Raw genomic sequence first — 24,401 nt, forward strand, 5'->3', positions numbered from 1 at the left:
AAGATGGCTCTTTTTTTTTTTTTTTTGAGACGGAGTCTCGCTCTGTCGCCAGGCTGGAGTGCAGGGGCACGATCTCACTGCAACCTCCTCCTCCTGGGTTCAAGCAGTTCTCCTGCCTCAGCCTCCCAAGTAGGTGGGACTACAGGTGCACACCACCACACCCAGCTAATTTTTGTATTTTTCATAGAGACGGGGTTTCACCATGTTGGCCAGGATGGTCTTGATCTCTTGATCTCATGATCCTCCTGCCTCAGCCTCCCAAAGTGCTGGGATTACAGGAGTGAGCCACCGTGCTCAGCCCAAGATGGCTCAATCTACGTCTTGGTTCATGAAACATACGAAAGGCTAACAAGTAGGATTTGAAAATAGCTACTATCCCGTTCTCAGCCAAAAGAAAAATATGAAAAAGATTGACCTATCACATTTTCACAATCTATTTATGATTATAGTAGGTTTTCTAGAATTTAAGATTTACTTATCATTTGAAGACAAAAACTAATGCCTTAAAGTATCGTATTAAATTTGGCTGGTTTACTGTCTCGCAGCCATTGAAACGTGTTGCTGATACCTGCCACTTCCAGGTCACTGAACTGTCATTGTCATGCCTTTCACTGTGGTGCTAGTGGGAAGAACCCAAGCTAGTCTGGTTAGAAAGTGGACCATTTGGATCCTCTACCAAAGTCGTTGGTAGAGGATCAGTTATTCTAAGACTTGAGGTCCAAGAAATACACTTGGGCTAAAATGACCCAGAACTTACTTTAATCTTTTGAATCCGAGGCACTTTGTGGTCCTTGGTTAATGTCAGTGACTGTTGTATTGCAGATGCAGATGCGGGGTAGGAAGGAAGCTCTGTTACTAGACTTCTGCTGGGGGCTTTTCTTCCTTTTCTCCTGTTTTTCTTCTCACCTTCTTCTCCCCTCCTTCTCCCCGCTTCTTCCTCTTTATTGAGGTATTAGTTTACAAACAATTGAATGCATCCTTTTAGGAGCTTTGACAAGTGGAAACACCTGTGTGACTCAGTCAAGACAGAGTATTTCCATTGCTCCAAAAGTTCCTTGTGTCCCTTTGACGTCAGTCCCCCACCCTGCCCCCTGGCCCTGGCAAACATTGATCTGTCACTATAGGTTGTTTTTGCTTGGTTTCAAATTTCATCCACATAGACACACGCAGTGTGTGCTGTTTTGCATCTGGCTGCTTTGCTCACCATGATGTTTTTGTGATTCATCCGTATTACATCTGTCAGTAGCTCATTCCTTTTTATTGCTGAGTGGTTTTTAGCTGTGTGCCGATGCCACACACAGTTGGGTTTTGATGTCCTGTATAGAGATGTGTGGCAGAAACCTAGGTGCTACAGGAGTGCGTGCATTCTCTCCCCAACTTTCAGCAGCATGTGAGGAAGGCAGAGAGAACTAGCAAATAAACGAACCAGATTTGGGGGAATCTTCTTTTTATCCAAGCCTTGCTATTCCTTGACTAGTTTGGCTTCTCAGAACAACACTATTCTGGTTACCCCTGGCTTGGGCCAGTCTGTAGGATCTCGGTGTTTGCCTTTCTGGAGATGGGGAGTTACAAATTCCTAATGGAAAAGGCTTTGGTCAGAGCAGCTCCTTTTGGTCTTTTGTCTAACTTCGTTGTCCCTGCTGCCGATGGATCACCTGGCTCTGTGTTTGAGGCGTGCTAAGTTCAGGGACCCAGGTACATAGGAACTGTAGAGCCTGCCCCGTGCCAGGCTGCCAGGTACCCCACTTCCTATGCTAGCCACCTGCCACTGAGGTCTCCTGCCTTGCCCTCGCCCTGTCCTGGCTCAGCTGTTAGTTTTAGCCTGCTAGGGAAAGACTGAGGCGAGTGCAGAATTGCAATCTGTGGTATTCTATTAACAACCCAATTACTGTGTGCCCATAATCACTTTAAGAATCACCGTTTTTTTTTCTTTATTGAGACAGAGTCTCACTTTGTCGCCCAGCCTGGAGTGTAATGGCACGATCTTGGCTCACTGCAACCTCCACCTCCTGGGTTCAAGCAATTCTTCTGCCTCAGCCTCTCGAGTAGCTGAGATTACAGGCGTGCACCACCATGCCCAGCTAATGTTTGTATTTTTAGTAGAGACAGGGTTTCACTATGTGGCCAGGCTGGTCTCCAACTCCTGACCTCAAGTGATCTGCTCACCTTGGCCCCACGAAGTGCTGGGATTACAGGCGTGAGCCACCTCGCCCAGCCAAGAATCACCGTGTAAAACACAATGACTGGGCTGGGGAAAGGGCTGGGAATAGAGGGATGATAGCTAAAGGGTACAGGGTTTCTCTTTGAGGTAATGAAAATGTCTTGGCCTTGACGGTAGTGATGGTTGCACGCACCTGTGAATATACTAAATCACGTTGAATTGTGCCCTTTAATTGGGTGACCTGTGTGACATGTGAATTATATCTTAATAAAGTGGTTTTTTTTTTAAGGCAATATAGAGCAATGACAGACCAGTAGAGGAGTGGTGAAAACAAAATATGACATTGTAGAAATTTTATTGTTTCCAAATGACATGACCTTCTGCCAGATATCCTGATTTTCATAGCAGGTCCCGTTCCATGGGAGGCACAGGTGTGGGAGAGAGAGGAGGGGCTTTGTATCAAGTGGGCCTGAGTGTGAATCCCATTCTGCGCTTATTAGCTGGGTGACCTTGGGCAGATTGCTTATGCTCTGCGGTGGTTTCCCTCCCTGTAAAACAGGGCTAGGAGTACCTATCTTACAGTGTTTCAGAAGAGCGTGGTCAACGTGGTAAAAGCAGTCATTTTTATCATGCGACAATCATATAACAAAAGGCCTCAGATAGAAGCAGCAGCCTTGCTGGGTCCTGTCCTGTCTTTGAGTCCTGCTAGGCCGATGAATCGGTCTGCTGGAGCTGCAGTGGGCGCTGGGTGAAAGAATCTCCCTGGGAAGTGCTGCCCTGCGTGGTGTTGGCTGCCTCTGCAGGGGGCCAGAGCTGATGGATGGCACTGCTGGTCTTTAATTAACTTGGTGGACTCTCTCTTTCTGAATTTTCTTCCGCCTTAATCCACACGGTTTGAGTAGGCTGGTTGCACACTCTTGGAGAACCAGCACGAGATGTCCCTCATTTTATTTATTTGCACTTCTACTCAGCCTGTATATTGTGGGCCCGGGCAGGGACCTTGGCTGCTTTGACTGTGGGACCCTAAGCACTGTGCCTGGCATTAATGTTTGTTGAATGAATGTCCAATGGTTTCCAGTCTTTGATGACAGAAGCCAGATCAGAACTGGAATTCCAGCTTAGGCTCTGCATGCCAGAGGCCAGCAAGTGAGCTTCCCTGAGCGGAGTTTCTGTCCCAGCATCACCTAGAGGGTGGTCGGGCAGCTGTACCACTGCCCCGGACAGGAGAGCTGCCTGAGTCAGTCTTGTCTTCTGCCATAGTCCATTTTTCCTGCCTGGAGTCCACTAGTGAGGTGTGGCTGACTTGGGCAGGGAAAGGGTGTCTTTAACCACACTGGAGATCTGGTTTAATGACTTCCTAGTCCCACTACTATTCAGTTCAAAGTCAGTTTTCCTTTTCTTTGCCACCCCCCTCACCTCCCCCCGCCCCCGCCCTGTTGCTCTGCTAACTGGGTACTTGGGGCAGGACTCACAATGCCTCCACCCACCTCAGGCATCCAGGCTGCACTTTGCCTGAGGGCATGTGAGGGTAGCCCTGTGGCCTGGACTGTGAATGGCTGCTGCTGGTGCTGGGCTGGCCTTCCCTTGCCCTGTGCTGGATGTGGCCCTCAACCCCTACCCCAGACCTCACCCTCCATCCCCCAACCCCAGTTCTGCCTTAGGCCCTCTTCTTTTCCAAGTTCGGCTTTTTATTAAGCAGAAACTATATCCAAGACCCAGTTCTGATCCTTGAGGGAAGTCAAGATGGAGGGGCAGTGTTGTGTAGCTGGGACTCTGGAGGCTGGCTGCCTGGGCTCACAGGCTGGCTCTCCTGGCACCAGCTGTGGGACACTTAGCAAATTGCATAAACCTTGCATCTGGGAAATGGAGATAACAATGCTTACCCCCAGAGAGCTATTTTCATGATTAGCCAGAAATAAAATGCTGTGTAAATGTTTGTTGAGCAGCCTGTATTTGTTGGATTTAAAAAAGGAGAGTGACTGTCTTAAACAAAAAGCCCTCCCATAACCAGCAGCCCTAAGTGGGGGTCTGTGACCAAAAAAAAAAAAGTTGTCTGATACCCTGGCTTGGGGGAGGGGACAGGTAGACAATTTTTGTAGAGACGGGGTTTCACCGTGTTGGCCAGGCTGGTCTCAAACTCGCTCCCCCAGAACTCAGGTGCTGCTTCTGTCTTAGTGGAGAGGGCGCTTGCCAGCTGTGGTGGGCGTGGCACTCTGGTGTTCATCTTCTGTGATGGTGCAGTGGATTTAACTAAACCCACTACAGGATATAGTGAAGTATGTGTTCACTTCTCTGCTTTTTTGGTGAAGGGCTGTGTGGGGAGGGTGGTAAATAATTTCTCAAGTAGTGTAAATTATTATCATATGTCAAGTAATAGGGTCTCGTGTTATGTGGTCTTTGCTTTTATTGGTACTTTTCCATTAAGGAATTTCTTTTTTTTTTTTCTTTTTTGAGACAAGATCTCGCTCTGTCACCCAGGCTAGAGTGCAGTGGTGTGATCTCAGCTCACTGCAACCTCTGCCCGCTGGGGTCAAGCGATTCTCGTGCCTCAGCCTTCTGAGTAGCTGGGATTACAGGCATGCACCACCACGCCTGGCCAATTTTTGTATTTTTTTAGTAAAGACGAGGTTTCACCATATTGGCCAGGCTGGTCTCAAACTCCTGGCTTCAAGCAATCCATTCGCTTCAGCCTCCCAAAGTGCTGGGACTACAAGTGTGAGCCACTGGCCCAGCCTAAGGAATTTCTAAACACAAGATTTTCAAAAGAGATTTTTAACCTACTTCGTTTTGTGTTATAAGGTAAGACTAGATGGCTGTTTTTAACTGAACATTTTTGTTTGTTGTTGTTTTTGTTTTTGTTTTTGAGATGGAGTCTTGCTCTGTTGCCCAGGCAGTGGTACAATCTCTGCTCTGCAAGCTCTGCCTCCCGGGTTCATGTCATTCTCCTGCCTCAGCCTCCCGAGTAGCTGGGACTACAGGTGCCACCACCATGCCTGGCATATTTTTTTTTGTATTTTGTATTTTTAGTAGAGGCGGGGTTTCACCGTGTTAGCCAGGATGGTCTTGATCTCCTGGCCTTGTGATCCACCCACCTCAGCCTCCCAAAGTGCTGGGATTACAGGCTTGAGCCACCACGCCCGGCCAACTGAACATTTTTGAATGAATGTGAGTAGCAAGAACACTGGTAAATAGTGTATATCCACTGAGCAGTTTCCCCTTTTGCCAATTATGTATTTTCCCATCCCTACATACACCCCCTTGGGCCATGTTGAAAGGAGGAAACCACCCTGAACTGGGCCTGCCCTGGCCATTACCACTTAAATCCTGGCTTGCCAAGGGGAATGGGGGAGTGGGCATGTGTATCTTCTAGGAGGGCACCTAGGGGAAATTGAGCCCTTGAAATATTTGTTTCCTGTTTTTGCAGGTTAGTTTCCATTATCTACTCTTTCCTGTAGTGTCTGTATTTTTTGATATGGTATGAGATTCAAAAAGTTTCATTGAATAATATATATACCTAAAGTGCACAGATCTCAAGTGTGCGTATCAGTGAATTTTCACAAGTGCAGCACAACCATAGCCAGTTTAAGAGCCACAGCACGGCTCCAAAACCCTCCTGGTGCCCCTTCCCGCCTGCCTCCTCTCTCTCTTCCCTGTCCTGGCTTCAAAGGGTGTAGATTAGTTACGCCGCTTCTTGTGCTGGATCCAAAGGGAATCATACAGTATGTATTCTTGTAGGCACAAGCATTTTAAAATCTTTCTCTCCTCACCTGAAGTTTTATTGTTTTTTTCTTCACTTTAAATTCTTTGTAAAAATTGAAGAAGCGAGGTGTTTTTGTTTTTATTTCTGTGTAATCACACTTGCGTATTTGAGTGTCCTAGTTCTTAGGAGTCAGTCGTGCTGCTGAGAGACGATGGGGTCCCCTGCCTGTCTCCAGGGGACTCTGAGTCCCCAGTCCCGTCTCCTGCATGAGGCTTCCTGTTCATCTGCTGACAGGCATTGCCTTGTTGTCTGTAGTCACAGAAGGAAGTTGAATTCCACATGTTGGGACAATGTAAGATTATCCTGTGCAAGCAAGTCCCTGTCCCACTGACTGCTGTGACGCCCCTCAGATGCAGAGCATGCCGTCTTTTTTCTCTTGTAAGCAGGAGGATCTCAAGTACAAGAAGATAATAGAAGACGCTCATGTATGGTGTAAGTTAGTTTGTATATAAGTTGATTTTTTGTGTGTGGGGGAGGGGGTAGTATGAATTTTGTTCTCAGACCTCTTCTCCCTGATTTTCCATGGAAATACTGAAATTTCTCTTTGGCCACTTTCTGAAAAGAAGGCTCCTGCCTTCTGTGATGGCCACAGCAGGCAGGAGCGTGCAGTCTGGGAACCTGGAACTGTACAGCGAATGCAGCAGTGTAGGGGAATGACCTTATCTCGGCAGCCAACAGGAAATGATGAAATGTGCTGGGAGAATTCAGCTGAGAGACAGAGGTCAGACATGCCGGCAGGGTTGGAAACAGGCAGGTACGGAAGCTGAGCCGCAGAGTTAGCTGGCATCTGACAGAAAAACGTGAGTGTGCCGTGGAAGGCTTGCATTTCCTTTAAGGTAGACCTCTTTGAAAGTAGAATTTTCATGGAATTGTTTTCTTTCTCACTGAGTGACTGATTTAACAGAACTCTCACCTTCTGTGCAAGCGCACCTAGTTTTAGAGCTCCTTGATGGAAATGTTCAGTTAGTTCATTATTAACTGAGCAATGCAGAATGCTTTATCCAGGGTGCTTGGAGAAAACGTCAGAGTGTTTGATTTTCTTGGAGAATAGATTTCGGCTTAAACAAATGAAGGATTGTGTTTTATAATTTTTGACTCTGGTTTTAGAGCATACGTGCATGTTTCCTTTCAAAACAGATGCAATAACTTTGCACCTTTGCTTTGGCATGTTTTAGAGTAGCTGACATACTTTAGCTGTATTTTTTTTCTTACCGAAATGAGTTACTTGAGTTAGCTGTTAATAGAGGGCTTTTTCCCCTACTTTAAGGCGTTAATGTTTATTACATGCTGCCATTTTCTTTCTTTACAACCAGATCTAATCTACAAACACATAAGTGGGACTTGAGAGAGAAAAAACAAATTATCTTTTCCAGGAGACGTAATTGCTGTTTCATGACTCGTCTCCTGCAGACTCTCTGAATCACCTGCCACTGCTCCAGGCCCCCTCCCGGCCCTCTCCCCATCCGCCTCCTCAGTTCTTCTCATTTCTCATCCCAGCTGGACCCTGTGCCCTCATCCCCCTCTGAGGGTTGTCACTAGACACTGTTTATATTTTTGTCGGGTAACAAAATGTTAAAAGTTTTATTGTTTTAATAACTGAGCAGCCTTATATACATATTTAATTGTTTCTTAGAAGTCATATTCTGGAATTTTAAAAAAACAGTGGCTCCCCTTTATTGCTGTGGTGCTGTAATTCTAATTAGATTTTAAAAATCCTGAGACTTAAGTGATCCATCATCAGTGAATTATACTTACTGGATTACTGATTGCTGTTAAAAAGGCAGCGTCCTGTCTCCGTTTTCCAGAAAATATTGTGCTGGTGCAGCCCGTGCCTCACAGAGAGGCACGCTTTCTTGTTAGGATGTTACCTACTGTGAAGCATGTGTTTCGAATACTTTTAAGATTACATAGGAAAGGTTTCTAGAAACCCCCAAGATATATAGTATGTCTGTTCGACCTTAATCGGGCCCATCAGTTTTGTCTTTGCTCTTGTAGCTCTGAATATCTCTATCTTCACATCCCTTCCTTCTTGTCAATAAAACATCCTACTGAATTCTAGATGAACTTTAAATGCTGTATTTATGAAAACAGCAAAGAGGTTTCATACCTTCAAACCAAAACATGTTTTACAGGTATGAGATTTATGCCAATAAGTAAAAATACACCTTCCTTTTTTCTTTTTAAACAGTGTTAGTCCTTTGAGACCCGTTTGCCCACCCACACAATTCTGTTATTCATTTGGTGGCATAATACAGAAGGTGGGAATGCAATATTTAGAGCTGTAATGGCTCTTGGAGTTAATATTCCAGGCTCCGCACTTTACCAAAGGAATTGAGTTCCAGAGGTGACGACTTGTCCAAGGTCACTTGTCTTGTCGGTAGCCGAGTGAGTCTGAAACCCTGGTCTCATGACCAGGGTCATTACTCTTTCCATTACAGTAATCTGCTTTCTTCACATTATTATCTTAAGATTAATATCACTTAGCTAAGAGTGTTTTTTTTTTTTCTTCTGATGAGTACATTTATATTTGTTTCACTTTCAGACACTCAGCTTTTATTCAATAACTTTTTCTCTGTAAGTACTATTTGGCATAGATGTATAATGAATTACCTCAAGTACAAAGAGCACTGACATTTCTGCCTCTGATACTTCTTCTTAAAAATCAACAATTCTCTATATTATAAAGTTCTGCTTGCCTCTCTCCTAGCTCAGGGGAGAGACAGTCCATTGTTACTGATAGAAGCGGGCCTTACGGTGGGATTGCTTGTCAGGCGAGAATGCCAAACTTAATACAATCACAACTAATAAAAGAAACAGACAAGCACTCAATTCTTCTTTGAAAGAGAATTCTTCAGGGTGTGAAAGGGAAACCCCGAACATTTAGCATTTCTGCCTTTCAGCCCCTATAAGGGAATACTGACAGCTCTGTCTTGAGCTGAACTGAACAGGTTTTGAAATATGAAAGACTTTAAAATAATACAACATAATATAAATAAAGGAGAAGATGATTTAATTTATAAAAATGGAATTTACTCACAACTTTCCAGAATCATTAAAAATGGTCTCTGCTAAAAATTGAATTTGAATCCTCTGAAATTCAGGTGTGGGAGTTAGTTGTAAACAGGTATGCTGAGAACAGTGGGTGACTGTTCTAGACCTCGGTGTGACCATCACTGTCTGTCCAAAGTCACCTTAAAATGCCTTGGGGAAGTTCACAGGATAGCACTTACTTGTATTTTCTTTTCTTTTCTTTTCTTTTTTTGAGATGGAGTCTTGCTCTGTCGCCCAGGCTGGAGTGCAGTGGTGTGATCTCGGCTCACTGCAAGCTCCACCTCCCCGGGTTCACGCCATTCTTCTGCCTCAGCCTCCCGAGTAGCTGGGACTACAGGCGCCCGCCACCATGCTGGGCTAATTTTTTGTATTCTTAGTAGAGGCGGGGTTTCACCGTGTTAGCCAGGATGGTCTCGATCTCCTGACCTCGTGATCGTCTCCATCTCCTGACCTTGTGATCTGCCTGCCTCGGCCTCCCAAAGTGCTGGGATTATAGGCGTGAGCCACTGCACCCGGCCCTTACTTGTATTTTCTAAAGTATTTAAAATATATGCCTTGAAGAATTTCTGAAACAAAAGCACTTCAGGGAAACAGGCACTTTCATAAATATGTTAATCGTATTTAAAGTTGAATTTAGTAACTTTACAACTATTTTAATGTATAAAACTGAAGAATGAAGTGGGATACATAAGCAGTATTTTTATGCAGTGTGTCAGAACTGTCTTCCCTCCTGGTGTTCTAGTGGGTACTTTCTGTCGGTCTCCTTGAAGAGGTGCTGCTTTCATTTGGTGAGCCAGGCAACATGATCCTGGGGCCTGGAGAAGAAGGGAGGCAGCAGGCTCATAAGCTGCAGTGACTTAGTTCGCGTCTCCCATAATATAGTTTACCTTTGTTCCCCAATTAGCATTTTACACTTACTGTTATATTTTCAGTATATATTAAGTATAGAATATTCCAACTGGCTTCCTTTTCTTAGTTATAATTGACCTTCTTATCTTGTTCAGTCTATAAGTAACATTTGATGTCCTTCCGTCCCTGGCGCCTACCTTCTGCCCACATTAGTGTAAATGCTGCTGTGCTTGTGAGATTTAAAGATGAGAAAGGGATACCAGACTGTTGCAGTGCTGGCATTGCTCCAAACTGAGAAGGGGTTAAACGGCAGCCCCTGGGGCTGCTATTGGCTTAGAAATCTCAGAGTTTGTGTTGTTGGCGTTTGGGCCTTTTTCATGTCCACCTCTGCTCGGGGCAGCTCTCCAGACCGGATTCTAGTGGTGGCCTCAGAACCTTCTCTAAGACTATGAAGAAATGTCCCCTGGTATCCTAGGCCCTTAGAGTTTGGTAAAGAGGAGCATGTGTATGTGTCAGTATGGTGAGATCGTAATTAGACAAGGGCTATTGATTTGAATGAATGAATGGCAGTGTTTGCCTTTCCATAGTGATTGCTTTTGAAGGCACTATAGTCACATTTCACTAGGCTGGTCTAAATGCATTTGCATGTCACAGTTCTGCCTTGACATCAAGTAACAGATTGTGCCTACGTGATGTCTCCTCCAGCCCTGGGACTCTGGCCTAAATTTTTTCTCATTAGACTCTGTCATATATGAATCATAAGACACAAACCTTTATGTGAGCTCATGACGCATACTTTATTTTGAGAAACTTAAAGAATCTAATAGGAAGTTAGAATTAATTTGAAATGTGTGTCAGTGGTCATCACAATAGTATGGGATTTAGATTATCTTTTTGTTAATGTGAGGGGTGCTATGAATTTCGTACTCAGTCATGTTTCCCATCGGGATTTGTTCTACAGTGGAGTCCTTGAAGGAGAACAAGGAAGAATGATTTTGCTGGAAAATGGTTACTTGACAAAATGTTGATGTAATTAACAGGACAAAGCGTTGAACTTCCCAATTTGGAATTCTCTCTTTGAATCTTAAATTCCTAACACAGATTGGTAGTGCTAGTTTAACAAAGTAAATGAAGCACATGACAGTTTTGGGGATAATGAAGTGATTTCTCTATGCTCTGAACTGACACATAAAGAAAAAATAGCACAGGGCATAGTAGACTGATCACCAGTATCTATTGATTTGGAAGACAGAAACATTTGTTACTAGTTTTCCATCTGTAGGGACGGTCACCTCAGGTTCACTTAGTCGGATCCTACCATCACTGTGCAGGAAGAATGTTAGAAAGCAAGACCATAAAGCCATGAAGGAAAGCAGCAAGACCACTTTTGGAGGATAAGTCTTTCATATTTAACATTGAACTCTAAGACATTAAGTTGAATCTCAGGTGTACCCAGTGAACTTCTGAGGTTGAAGAGTTTGCATTTGGGATGGTGGAAGTTGTTATGATGATGAAAAATCATGATGTGAGGCTATGTAAACTGTACTTGTTCCAGCATCTGACAGCGTTTTTTTTTCCGCCCGTGATGCTATCTCCAGGTATGACAGCTTTCATTGGTAGACATGCAGGCACCTGAGTGAGCTCTGGGCTTATTTCCAGCCATCCGTTAGATCACTACCTGGAGGGACAGTTCACCTGGATGCTGGCTCGCTGAATCAGTTAATTTGTTCATTCATTCATTCATTCATTCATTCAGTTTACCTTCTTGGTCTCTTGTCCACGCAGTTCACATCAGGCACTGTGCTGGGGATCCATAGACGGTTAGGATTGAGTTCTTGTCTCTGAGGACCTCACAGTCCAGCAAGGTAAAGAGACTTCTAAGCAGCAGGTTGATGAGTCTTAAAGAGCTATTGGGACCTTATTCTGCCATGAAGGATGGAGGAGACTGGGGGAAACTCCAGTTTGGTGATGAGTTTTAGAGGGAATGGTTTGTCAGGTACCCAAGAGAAGCAGAGGGAGCAATATATACAAAGGTGAAGAGGTCAGAATCTGCCAGACTTGGGAGCTTGATGTGGCTGGAGTGCCATTTATGTGTGGACATGCTTCAGGAACATCGTATTTATCAGATCCAAACCAGTTATTTTTCATCCCAAACCAGTTTGTTCTTAATTCTCTTTTTCTCTTTGTGGCATTATCACCTACCATGCCTCCCAAATTAGAAACTTTGAATCCCTGCCCCCGTCCTCCATTCCCTGGCATCATCCTTCACTATGTTCTGTCTGTTTTTCGTCTTGGATATATTCCTCTTTCCTAGTCTTCTAACCATTTCCCTTTCTCCAGGCTTGAACCTCCAGAACTGTGCTGTCCAATGTGGTAGCCACTAACCACATGTGACTGTTTACATTAAAATTAAATAAAATTAAAAAGTCATTGAGACCAGTCTGGGCAATATAGTGAGTCCTCTGTCTCTATAAAAAATAAAAAATTAGCCAGGTGCAGTGGCGCATACTTGTAGTCGAAGCTTCAGAAGGCTGAGGTGGGAGAATTACTTAGACCCAGGAGGTTGAGGCTGCAATGAGCTGTGATAGTGCCACTGCATTCCAGCCTGAATGACACAGTGACACCCTGTCTCAAAAAAAAAAAGTCAGTTTCTCACTTGGACTAACTACATTTTAAGTGTTAATAGCTGGTGGCTGCCATACTGGACAGCCCAAGACTGGAGACTGGATGAGCTGTTCTCCACTCTCTGTCCAAGGGAACCTTCCTTTATGCGCTATTTTTCTTTTGAGACAGGGTCTTGCCCAGTCGCCCAGGCTGGAGTGCAGTGGCATGATCTCGGCTCACTGCAACCTCCGCCTCCCAGGTTCAAGTGATTCTCATGCCTCAGCTTCCCAAGTAGCTGGGACTATAGGCACATGCCACCATGCCCGGCTAATTTTTTGTGTTTTTTGGTAGAGACAGGGTTTCACTATGTTGGCTAGGCTGATCTCGAACTCCTGACCTCAAGTGATCTGCCTGCCTCAGCCTCCCAAAGTGCTGGGATTACAGGCATGAGCCACCGCACCCAGCCTCATGCCTTTTAACCTTTGTACGTGCTGTTCTTATTCTCTCCAGAATACCATCCTTGCTCTAAGCATGCCCCTTTTCCCTGGCTTTCCTCAGGTGAATTTCTTCTCTTTTTCCTCCAGTGTCCTTGTAATCACACAGTCATGCTTGCCTCTGAGAGGGCACATGTATGTTTGTCGTGTGTCGAGACATCATAGTATAGTGGTTAAACCTTGGGGACAGATTGTCTTAATTTCAAAACTAGCCACTTACTTGCCAGGTGGCTTTGAACAAATTATTTAACCTCTCTGAATTTTAGTTTCTTCAGCTATAAAATGAAGACAAAGTTTTTTTCCTCATGTTAAATGAAACCCTTAGTACTGCATTTAAATATATAGCTCTCAAATTGGAGCCGAGAGCTCTCGTTCTAAGTAAATTGCTGCCTTCTGTTCATCAGCCATGCTAAAACCATATAATGGTTTATTAATGCTAATAATGCTGTTACGTTTCTTTTCTGATTGTTACAGCTTTTAGTTATTTTTCTTATTGCAGTAGCTAGGCCCTTCAATGCAGTTTGCATAGACATGCAGTTTTTTCTTATTCCTGTAATTTCTATTGACTATAGTTCTTCTGGTGAGATTTTTATTCTGTCTTTTGTTTTGATTGCATTTCACTGTGCCCACTTTCCAATGCATTTGTTTTTTCTCTCTTAGTTTAGAAATTATATTCTCAGCCTGCTCCTTTAGTGGTTATCCTAGATATTTTTGTGTACTTAACAAAGTCTAAAGTAATATCTTTACCCTTCTCTTGAATAATGGAAGGATAGAAAACATTTTAACTCCATGTGCCCTCTCAACTTGTCCAGTTTTTTTTTCTGATTTTTTAAATCCTGTAAATTTGCCACTGTCTTTTATACAGCTAATGCTATTTAGATTTATCCAATATATTTACCTGCATATTTGCTTACCATTCTTCTTGTGCTTTGGGGCTTTCCATCTGAAATAATTTCTTTCCTTTAAAAGTATATCCTTTAAGGGCTGGGCATGGTGGCTCATGCCTGTAATCCCAGCACTTTGGGAGGCCGAGGCCGGTGGATCACTTGAGGTCAGGAGTTCAAGACCAGCCTGTCCAACATGGAGAAACCCCGTCTCTACTAAAAATACAAAAAAAATTAGCTGGGTTTGGTGGCACACACCTGTAATCCCAGCTACTCAGGAGGCTGAAGCAGGAGAATTGCTTGAACCTGGGAGGCAGAGCTTGCAGTGAGCCGAGATTGCTCCAGCGCACTCCAACCTGGGCAACAGAGCAAGACTCCATCTCAAAAAAAAATAAATAAATAGGCTGGGCGCAGTGGCTCAATACCTGTAATCCCAGGACTTTGGGAGGCTCAGGCGGGCGGATCACGAGGTCAGGAGATTGAGGCCATCCTGGCCAATGTGGTGAAACCCCGTCTCTACTAAAAAATACCACACAAATTAGCCAGGCGTGGTGGCACACGCCTGTAGTGCCAGCTACTTGGGAGACTGAGGCAGGAGAATCGCTTAAACCCAGGAGGCGGAGGCTGCAGTGAGCTGAGATTGCACCCCTGCACTCCAGCCTGGGCAACAGAATGAGACTCTGTCTCAAAAATAAATAAATAATAAATAAATAAATAAAAACAAATAAATAAAATAATAAATAAATAAATTTCTTCAACAGGAGAGTCATTAAGATACCTGGTTTGCGGTGCTGCTGAAAACAGAAGTATGCTCTGCCGTTCCTTGAATCATTCATTCCGGTTGTGTTTATTATGTGCCTGTTTCGTGTCAGTGGTAGGAACACGGGCAAACAAGGCAAAATCCTGGTGCATAAGGAACTTACATTCTCGTGAGTGGGGAGAGAAAATATAATAATTTGGCAGGTGAGACTGAGTGTTAAGAAAATAAAACAGAGTTAGGGCTGGAGTATCAGGGCTGGGGAAGACTTTCTTAAGAAGAGGGTAATGTTTGAGCAGGTCTCTGATGCTGGGAGGCAGCAGATCCTACAGATGTGGGAGGCAGGTATTCCCTGCAGAGGGGAGGCAGGTGCAAAGGTAAGCCGAGTCTGTTGCATCTGGAGAACCACATGGAGGTCACTGTAGCCAGAGACCAGGGTGGGGATTGGAAGGAGCAAGACTGGCGCTGGAAGCAGGGGCTAGAATCACATGGGACCTCGTAATCAGGGTGGGGAGTATCAATAACTGTGATGGTTGACAATAGGTGTTGGCAAGTTTTGAGTTTGGTAGATTGAACCAGGGTAACTGAGACAGAGGTGGTATGAAGCGGCCACATTGTGGCTCTGTTTTGAGGTAGAGGTGGTGTGATGTGGACATGAGAGCAGGAGAGGAGTCAGGGATGACACTGGGGCATTTGTCATGAGCAGCTGTGTCCTGGAGGAGCCTACCCGGGGGATGCAGGAGCAAGAGGTGGGTTTCGGCCAGTGTGTCAGAGAGGCCTATGAGCCTCCCCGGGGGAGATACTGAGCCAGCAGCTCGGGCTGTGCTGGATCTGGAGCTTCAGGTAGAGGCTGAGTGAGGAGGCATCAGCATATGAATGGAATTTCAGGTCACAGGAAGGAGAGGGTCACCCAGGAAATTAGTGTGCACAGAGGAGAGGAGGTTGAGCCCTGGGCCCCACGGGTGTGTACAGGGTAATAAGGGCACCGTTTGGGTGCTTTGCAGGACTGTCCGGAAGTACTTGTCTTGAGAGAACGCAGTTGATACTGCAGGCTGGTTATCATGACTAGAAGATAAGGCTCTTGGATTCCTCTACCGGAAGCTTGGATTTCATGCTTATGTAAAGGGAAGGTGCCTACGTGCTGCCTTATTTTCCTTTTGAATTTTCAAAAGCAACTCAATCAGTATATTCTTTTTTTTTTTTTTTTTTTTTTTTTTTGAGACGGAGTCTCGCTGTGTCGCCCAGGCTGGAGTGCAGTGGCCGGATCTCAGCTCACTGCAAGCTCTGCCTCCCGGGTTTTTACGCCATTCTCCTGCCTCAGCCTCCCGAGTAGCCAGGACTACAGGCGCCCGCCACCTCGCCTGGCTAGTTTTTTGTATTTTTTAGTAGAGACGGGGTTTCACCGTGTTAGCCAGGATGGTCTCGAACTCCTGACCTCGTGATCCGCCCGTCTCGGCCTCCCAAAGTGCTGGGATTACAGGCTTGAGCCACCGCGCCCGGCCTCAATCAGTATATTCTTATGGCAGAATAATTAAGTGATACAGATATGTAAAAGCCCAGACTTTCATGTTCCGCCACCCAGAGATGTTCATTCAAGACTCAGGACAACCTTCCCTGACCACCATCTGTCCAGGTAGACCCTGTCACTCTCTGTCCCCCACTTGGCTTCATGCTTTCCCCCAGCCCTTAATGCTGTCTCCCGCTACATTACCTACTGGTGTGGCTTTGAATCCCCGACCCCTACTGGAATATATACAGGGACCTTGTCACTTCTACCCATCCCGGGACCCCACAGACCCAGCGAGGTGCCTGGCATACAGTAAGTAAGGCTGCGTTACATTTCACTGAATGGAAGAATTCACATTTTTGGTACATAGCCATCTGGACTTTTTTCTGGGTAATCACCCACTCTTAAACATATATTTTTAGATAAAGCCCAAGTGTTCAGCTTTTTAGACGTAAGAATGCTACTTACGATTTTGAACGTTACTATAAGCTAACTTTGCACTAGTTGGCTGTAGGCTGCTGCTTTCAGTTTCAGCAATGGTGGCTGCACAGGCCTTCAGAGCCCTTCCTGAGCCTGTGCAGCAGGCCTGGACAGCCCTTCCTGAGCCTGGACAGCAGCCTCAATCGTCAGTCCACCTCTTGCTGGCTCCTAGGAGGCTGCCGCTGAAGGCCTTCTTTCCTCATCCAAACTGCTGTGCCTGCCCACCTGCCCACTCCCTTCCCTCCCCGCTTCCCTTCCCCTCCCCTCCCCAGCAGATCCCCTCTCTCCCTCTCTCCTTCCCTCCCTCCCTCCCTCTCAACCTAATCAGGTATGACTTTGTCTAATCTTTCCTAGCGTTTAGACAGTTTGTTCCTCTGTATCTTGGAGGATTGGTTCCAGGACCCTCCAAAGGATACCAAAATCCATGGATGCTCGTCTCTGATATAAAATAGTGTTGTATTTGCATATAACCTATGTACACTCTTCAGTGTTCTTTAAATCATCTCTAGATTACTTATAATACCTAATAGAATATAAATACAATGTAAGTAGTTATACTATATTGTTTAGGGAATAATGACAAGCAAAGGAAAGTCTGTACATGTTTAGTACAGACGCAGCTACCCACTTCTTTCCCCCGGATTATTTTCGATTCCTGACTGGTTGAATCCACAGATGTGGAACCCTTGGGTATGAAGGGCTGAGTGTGCTGTGAGCTCCTGGACTGCAGGGCCTGCATGGTGTTATTCACTTATTTTCACTTCCGTCCCCTAGCTCTTAGCAAGGTTTCTGGCACTCAGAAAGTAAATGTTTTTAGAATATTGGGAGAGATATGTGTAAAAGAATTTTTAAAATCAATTTCCTTGGCTTGATATTTACTCAGTTTATTAGAATAAATTAAACATTTTATTGAAAATATTTAAGAATTTGGAACACAGGCTATGTCTTGAGACAGCCAAACTGACAAATTTTTATGAAGGACAGGCTCTTTCTGCCTGTGTGTGTGTGTGTGTGTGTGTGTGTAGTGGGGGTATTGGGTATTGTAATGAAGTTAAGAGAGTAACCAAGACATTTTCTTCAGGGCTTCTCAGATAATATTATTGTATATTGTAATTAGGCATTTTATCATAAATAGAGTTGTCATTAATTTTTCCCCTTTATAAGTGGTCACTGGAAATGTTTATTAGGCAGGTTGCATCACAAAATGTGTGTGTGTGTGTGCGCGCGCGTGTGTATGAGTCTTAACGTTGAAGATCTTTGTGTTTCTAGAGTTCGCAGTGGCACAGCTGAGAATGGGTGTGTAAGTCCTGCTTGCCGAAGCCATATCCTCCCTGTGGGGGGTGGGGGTTGCCAGAGAGGCCAGGAGGAGTCATACTAGGAGCAAGAAGACTGGGAAGGCCGGAGACTGACATTTGCAGGCACTCACGTACAATGTGTCGTTCAAATTCCTACTCTGTGTAGGTCAGCTACCTTTATTCCCATTTTGCTGGTAAGAAGGTGGTTTAGAAGTTAAAACGGGCACCTATCACAGCTGATTTAAACCCTATTCTCTTTCTACTCTCCTTTTTTTTTCTTTTTTTTTTTTTAACTATTTAAGAAATGTTTTGTCCTTCTTATAGAGACAGGATCCCACCATGTTGCTCAGGCTGGTTTTTAACTCCTGGGCTCCAGCAATCTTTCCACCTCCGCTTCCCAAAGTGCCAGGATCACAGGCGGGAGCCCCTGTGCCTGGCCCCCTCTCCTTGTTTAAGGGAAACTTTTGCTATTAATTTTATGCTTGATTTAAGCCTATTAGTTTCAGATTGTTGCTTGACAATTGAGTTCCCTGTTTGTTTTTCCGAATTACTGGCTAGTTGATTTTATGTGAACTTTTAAAAAAATAAAAGTACTATCAAGTTAGAATTTATTTACCAGTTTGTCACACCAAACTGGCTGTGTATTCTTCTCTACAGTAGAGTGCTTTGGCTTTAGCTGATACCTTTGAATGAAACAGAATATTTTCTTGAGAAAGCGGCACCATAGTTGAGTGCATAGATGCCCAGAAAATATTTGAAAACCAAATCCTCTCATGGTTTATACTTAAATTTTTTTTTTTTTTTACAGATGGGATCTCACTGTGTTGCCCAGGCTGGAGTACAGTGGCTACTCATAGGCACTATCATAGCTCACTGCAGCCTCAAACTCTTGGGCTCAAGTGATCTTCCTGCCTCAACCTCCCAAGTAGCTGGGACTATAGATAGTCATGTGCCACCACACCCAGCCCGTGTGGCTTTTTAAACTTCAAAGGCACATATTTATAGTACTGGTTGAGAAGGTATTTAGGCAGTTCATTTCTAGATAGCACTTCTGATGGATGTGACCTCTTCTTGTCCATGCTTACTGACATTCTCATGGTGGGCTTTTATCAGGACAGTCTACTTTTTATTGCTGGTAGGTAAATGGAGCAGAAGTCCCTCTTGTGGTGGAGTGACTAGTGACTCCGGCTGGTGTCTGATCTTCAGTGCCCTGCCATTTGTAAATCCTCTCTCCCCTCCCTCGCAGCCACAGCAGCTTCCCAGGGTTTGCCCTCCAGGACCAGCCTGACCGTGCACACTGGAGGGTCACAAAGGACCAGTGTAACTCCCCTTTGTCACACAGGTTCCTCTACCTGGGATGCCTTTCCTTGCTGCTCCAGCTGAAGAATTCCCACTGAAACATCAGCCCTGGGCACCCTTTCTGGACCCTCTGTGTGTCCCTGTAGCACGTTGTGCAGAACTGTTTCCTAGCTCTTGGCCGGTGTGTTGGAGGAGGTTGTTCAAGTGTCCATCAACCCTGTGAGAATGGAGTGCCCCAGTGCAGGGGCCCTGGCTTACTGGCTCAGGAGCTGGGCTGCTGTGGAGCCTGGCCCCAGTCACCATCTCCCTGGCCAGTGCTTGTGGAAGGCCCCCATACTCCAGGCATATGCCAGGTCCCATCCGGATGCCATTTGATCCCTGCAACCTGTCAGGCAGATTGGATTCCATTTCACCGATGAGCAGTGTCAGGCACACAGCTCTTAGGTATTTTGCCTGAGGCGACTGGATCATTAAGAGGTCACCCCCACCCCCAGGGTCTTGTGCAGACTCATAGATGCAGATTTCAGAGACCTTCTAGATTTGTGCATCCAGGCTAGCATGGTCTTTGGTGGTGTCCCCTCTTGCTGTCTCGCGTTTTCAGCTTGTTCAGACCAGGGCTTCAGCTCCTCTTGGGGATTCCACTCAGTCAGACTGTTGGGTAGCGAAGAGCCTCCGAAACTGCCGCCTGCAAGCACGGGAAGAGGCTGCTCATCCTTTGCAGACAAAGGGCCACAGAGGCACTTTGTGTGACAGGAAGTCCTGCTTCTAGAACGGGCTCCCTGAAAGTGGAGGGATTAAAAGAAGCTGAAGCATTGACCTGGGGCCACTCTGACTCATGCATGTCGTCAATAATGCCCTTTGTCTGTCTTGGGAACCTGCCACAGCAGACCTCCAAGGGTGGCCTGGAGCGTTCCTCTTCTCCCTCTTTCCCCGCTCACTCTGCCCCCTGTGAATGCCCCTATTTTCTGACCTGAACAAAGGGCAGCCTCCTGACCCATTCTATATTTTTTCCTTCTACTTATGCCAGGAGAATCTTTGTGTCTCATCTGGACCTATGTGAGTTTTCTTTTTTAGGGTTGAAGTGCATCTCTTGAGTTGGAAAACTCGCAGCTTAAGGGAGAGTTGTCCTACTGGGCAGGTGCCTCTGACTGAGAGGAGGCGTCAGGAAGTATGTGGCCGTGGCTGCTCTGGCATGATCCTGAAGACTGGCATGAAGGGGAATGGAGCCATACAGAGAATTTTAGGCATCAGAGTGGAAGCACGGGCACCTGGACCCACAGCCCAGCTCCCTGCAACGTGGTCCACACATCTCCTGTATTTGTGGCCGTCTGTCAGTTGTTAAATACTGCGGTTAGGATGTGAGGACACCAGAAGCGAGGGCAGTGGTGGCAGAGATGAGCTGACGTGTCCTCATGTGCTCTCAAGTCCTGATCCCCAGCTGGATGAGAGAGGATCATGTGTGCGTGCATGCCTGTGTGAAGGGATCCTAGGATTATGCTGGAATAACACTGCATCAGTCCTGGGCAGGCAGCTTTACGTGTTGTAGTGTAACTGGGGCTTCTTGCTGTGGGGACATGGTGGCAAATCAGTGAGCACTTGTTCTTTTTGTTTTATGAGACAGAGTTTTGCTCTGTCTGCCAGGCTGGAGTGCAGTGGTGTGATCTCACTGCAACCTTCATCACCTGGGTTCAAGTGATTATCCTGCCTCAGCCTCCCAAGTAGTGGGTGAGCCCATGGTGCATTGCTGCTCTCACCAGGCTTAGAGGCCAATGTGTGCCTCCTTCCTGGATGCAGTGGTGCTCAGTGAGTGCTTCCACTCCTGTCCTCGGGGACAAATCCTTTGGCTTTATTAGCTTTGTCCTTACTTCCCCCTTAGACTGTGGCGGGTTTGGGGTACCCATACTTCTGGAGACCCTACCCTGGATTATATTAGATATGTTATACTCACATGTAGTTTAAACACTTCTTTATGTTATAAAAGTAATTGGAAGGATTCTTACAATTTTGCTTTTGAAACTATTTGGCTATGCGAAGTGATTTCTCCTTCACCTCCTCTGATCAATTTGTGCATTTGTTCAGAGGGAACAGTGTGCATGAAGGGGTGGAGCTGATAGGAGTGTGGTACTTGTGTTGGGAGATGCCGGTTGTTAATGGTGGCCGGAGCGTGTATAGCGTGGCCAGGAGCGTGGTGTGAGTGGTGAGGCTGGAGGAGCAGTAGTTACAGCCTGGAGGCCCTGCTGGCCTCTGGAGGAAGGAGGAAGTAGGGGAAGGAGTTTGAATGGAGGCAAAACCTGAACTTTCCAAAAGACATTCCAACCACCGTGGTACAGTCACAGTATGTCATGGAGAATGAAGGGAGTTGGGGACTAGACAAGTGGCTGCGGGTCAGGACGTTGTTAGGGATTAGGCAGGAGGCAATGGTGGCCTTAGCGAAGGTAGCTGTCATCATGGGGACAGAGCCAAGTGGGAGGATTCAAGAGATATTGAAGAGCTGGTTTAGTCTGGTCTTGGAAGCTGATTGAATGTGGTAGTGGTAAGGGGGGTTCGGTGTGGGAAGAAGAGGAGTTTCTGGCTTGAGAAGCTGGGTGAATGAATGGTGGGACCATTTCTGATGTAGAAAACCCAGGAACAGGAGCAGGCTCATAGGGAAGGGGATAGTTTGCAAGGACTGTGTGATGGCCAAGTGGAGGCATCCAGTAGGCAGAGATGTGGGTCTGGGCCAGACAGCAGATCAGGGGCTTAAGGTTAAAGGTGGTTTGGTGTGTGGGAACAGAAGAGGTGAAGAGAGAGGGCCCGGGACAGAACCTGGGTTGTGCCAGCAGCCAAGGAACAGGCAGAGGAGGTTGGGAGAAGGCACACTGCAGCCACTACAGAAATGAGCTGGTGAGTGTCATCTCCCTCCCTCCCCAGAGACTCCTCTTGCCCTCATCCCCCACTGATTTGCTTCTGTCAGCTTGGCAGCTGCCGGTGCAGACATCCAATCACTCTGCAGTCATTTGAGCATCTACCTCATGCTAAGTGCTGGGCATACAGAGATGACACAGCCCTCGCCTCTTTTTTTTTTTTTTTTGAGATGAGTCTTGCTCTGTCACCCAGGCTGGAGTGCGGTGGTGTGATCTTGGCTCACCGCAACCTCTGCCATCCAGGTTCAAGTGATTCTCCTGCCTCAGCCTCCTGAGCAGCTGGGACTACAGGGGTGCACCACCACACCTGGCTAATTTTTGTATTTTTAGTAGAAATAGGGTTTCACTATGTTGGCCAGACTGGTCTCGAACTCCTGACCTCAGGTGATCTGCCCATCTTGGCTTCCCAAAGTGCTGAAATTACAAGCGTGAGCCACCACACCCAGCTACAGTCCTCGCCTTATAAACTGATGTATAGTGGGTGCGCTGTGCCACTCTGCCTTTTTTGCTTATACCCGATTTCGGATGGAAAATAGCTCACCTGCCTTGTCCTCTGTAATGGACGTGTGGTGTCCTTTCTGTCAACTCACCATTGTTTTCTTAGCCTTCAGCAGTTGACTTGTTTCCAGTTTTTACTGTTATAAATATTGCAGTGATGAACATTTTGTTCAAGCTATTTTTTCTTCGAGTTTATTTGCTTGGGGCATGTTCCCCAGAGTGGGACTTAAGGGTCAGAGGTTGGTAACTGTTATCTGCCTTGTTCTGTATTTCCAGATTTTTCCATGAAGCCTATTAGCAATGTTAGAGTACATTTCTGTTTTCTTATAGCCCCACCAAAACTGGCATTGTCATATTAATTTTCCTTATTTTATAAGTTATTTCCATATTTTAAAGGAAATTGTGCTTTTTTCCCAGCATGGGAATTTGTTGTATTATATTTAGCTAGGTTACATTGCAGTAACAAGCAAACCCCAAGTCTCAGAGACTTAACCTAACACAAATGTCTTTCTCGCTTGGTCTGGGTGTCTCTTGTAGGACAGCTGGGGGTGCGGTTCCACAGAGTCCCTCAGGCCAGGCTGATTCAGGAGACACCACTCTCTGAGAGCTGCCCCTCGAGGCCTGCTCAGTGGACTACACAGCAGACAGGAGAGGCTGGGGGCTTTGTGTGGACTTTTCACTACTGACGTGGCCAGGACTACTAACACAGTCTGGCTTAGCAGGCAGAGCTTAGTGAGCGTTCTGCCTCTGCCCAGCCATCTCTTCTGTTTGTTCCTCTCCAGCAACTTCTTTGTCCAGTGGAACTGGATCTCAGTCTTCATATCGGCTCTTAATGTATTTTAGGTAATAAGATTTTTTTTTATCAATTGTGTCTTTTTCTTTCTTTGCTTTCCATATTGTATTGTGTAAAAGTTTAAAGTAAGCTTTGGGCATGTTCATGTTTTCCTCTAATACCTTGTTTATTATCACAAATTTATCATTTCTCAAAGCCAGAGAATACGCTGTTTTTCTTTGAGTTGCTTAAAATGGATTTTATTTGGTTCCTTATGACACTTGAAATTCATCAAAATATATGATGTCAGATGATTTTAATCTAAGTTAACTTTGGTCCTTGGTGATGCCTGTTCTGCAACATTAAAACAAAAAACAAAACAAACAAAAAACACCCAACCCCAATCAACACCTATTCATGATAGAAAACTCAGCAAACCAGAAACAGAAGGGAACTTGACTGGATAAAGGGTATTAATCAAAACTTCCAGGGCTGGCAGTGAAAGACTGAAAGCTTTCTTCCTACGATCAAGAAGAATAGGACCTTGATGTCTTTTCTCACTCCTTCTGCTCAACATTGTACGGGAGGGTCTAACCAGGAACTTTGAAGTTAGACAAGAAAACAAGGCATACAGATTGGAAAGAAAAAGGTAAAACACATTCTGTTCGAAAATGACATGGTCTTATATAAAGAAAATCATGGCCGGGCACAGTGGCTCAAGCCTGTAATCCCAGCACTTTGGGAGGCCGAGACAGGCGGATCACGAGGTCAGGAGATCAAGACCGTCCTGGCTAACATGGTGAAACCCCGTCTCTACTAAAAAATACAAAAAACTAGCCGGGCGAGGTGGCGGGCGCCTGTAGTCCCAGCTATTCAGAAGGCTGAGGCAGGAGAATGGCGTAAACCCGGAAGGAGGAGCTTGTAGTGAGCTGAGATCCGGCCACTGCCCTCCAGCCTGGGCGACAGAGGGAGACTCCGTCTCAAAAAAAAAAAGAAAAAGAAAATCATAAGGAATCCACCAAAAAAACTCTTAGAATTAATATACAGGTTCAGCAAGGTTGTAGGATACAAGATCAATATACAAAAA

At 45.5% G+C, this 24,401-nt stretch overlaps 1 protein-coding gene across 39 annotated transcripts in view; it reads left to right on the forward strand.

Annotated features, from left to right (window-relative positions):
* Positions 1–24,401, forward strand: part of PACSIN2 (protein kinase C and casein kinase substrate in neurons 2) — a 146,227-nt gene that overhangs the window by 47,251 nt on the left and 74,575 nt on the right. For 3 of the 39 annotated variants that reach the window (XM_028827641.2, XM_077949405.1, XM_077949421.1), the window contains exon 1: positions 6,613–6,757. The exons of 20 other annotated variants lie outside the window; for them this stretch is intronic. The gene's annotated coding sequence lies outside the window, so the exon portion shown is untranslated. Of the gene's footprint in view, positions 1–6,104; positions 6,354–6,443; positions 6,949–20,264; positions 20,406–24,401 lie in introns of those variants that run through there. 16 more of the 39 variants (XM_028827638.2, XM_077949424.1, XM_077949417.1 and 13 more) reach the window with 13 other exon arrangements.

This window comes from Macaca mulatta, chromosome 10, assembly GCF_049350105.2.
Source record: "Macaca mulatta isolate MMU2019108-1 chromosome 10, T2T-MMU8v2.0, whole genome shotgun sequence".
NCBI lineage: Eukaryota > Metazoa > Chordata > Mammalia > Primates > Cercopithecidae > Macaca > Macaca mulatta.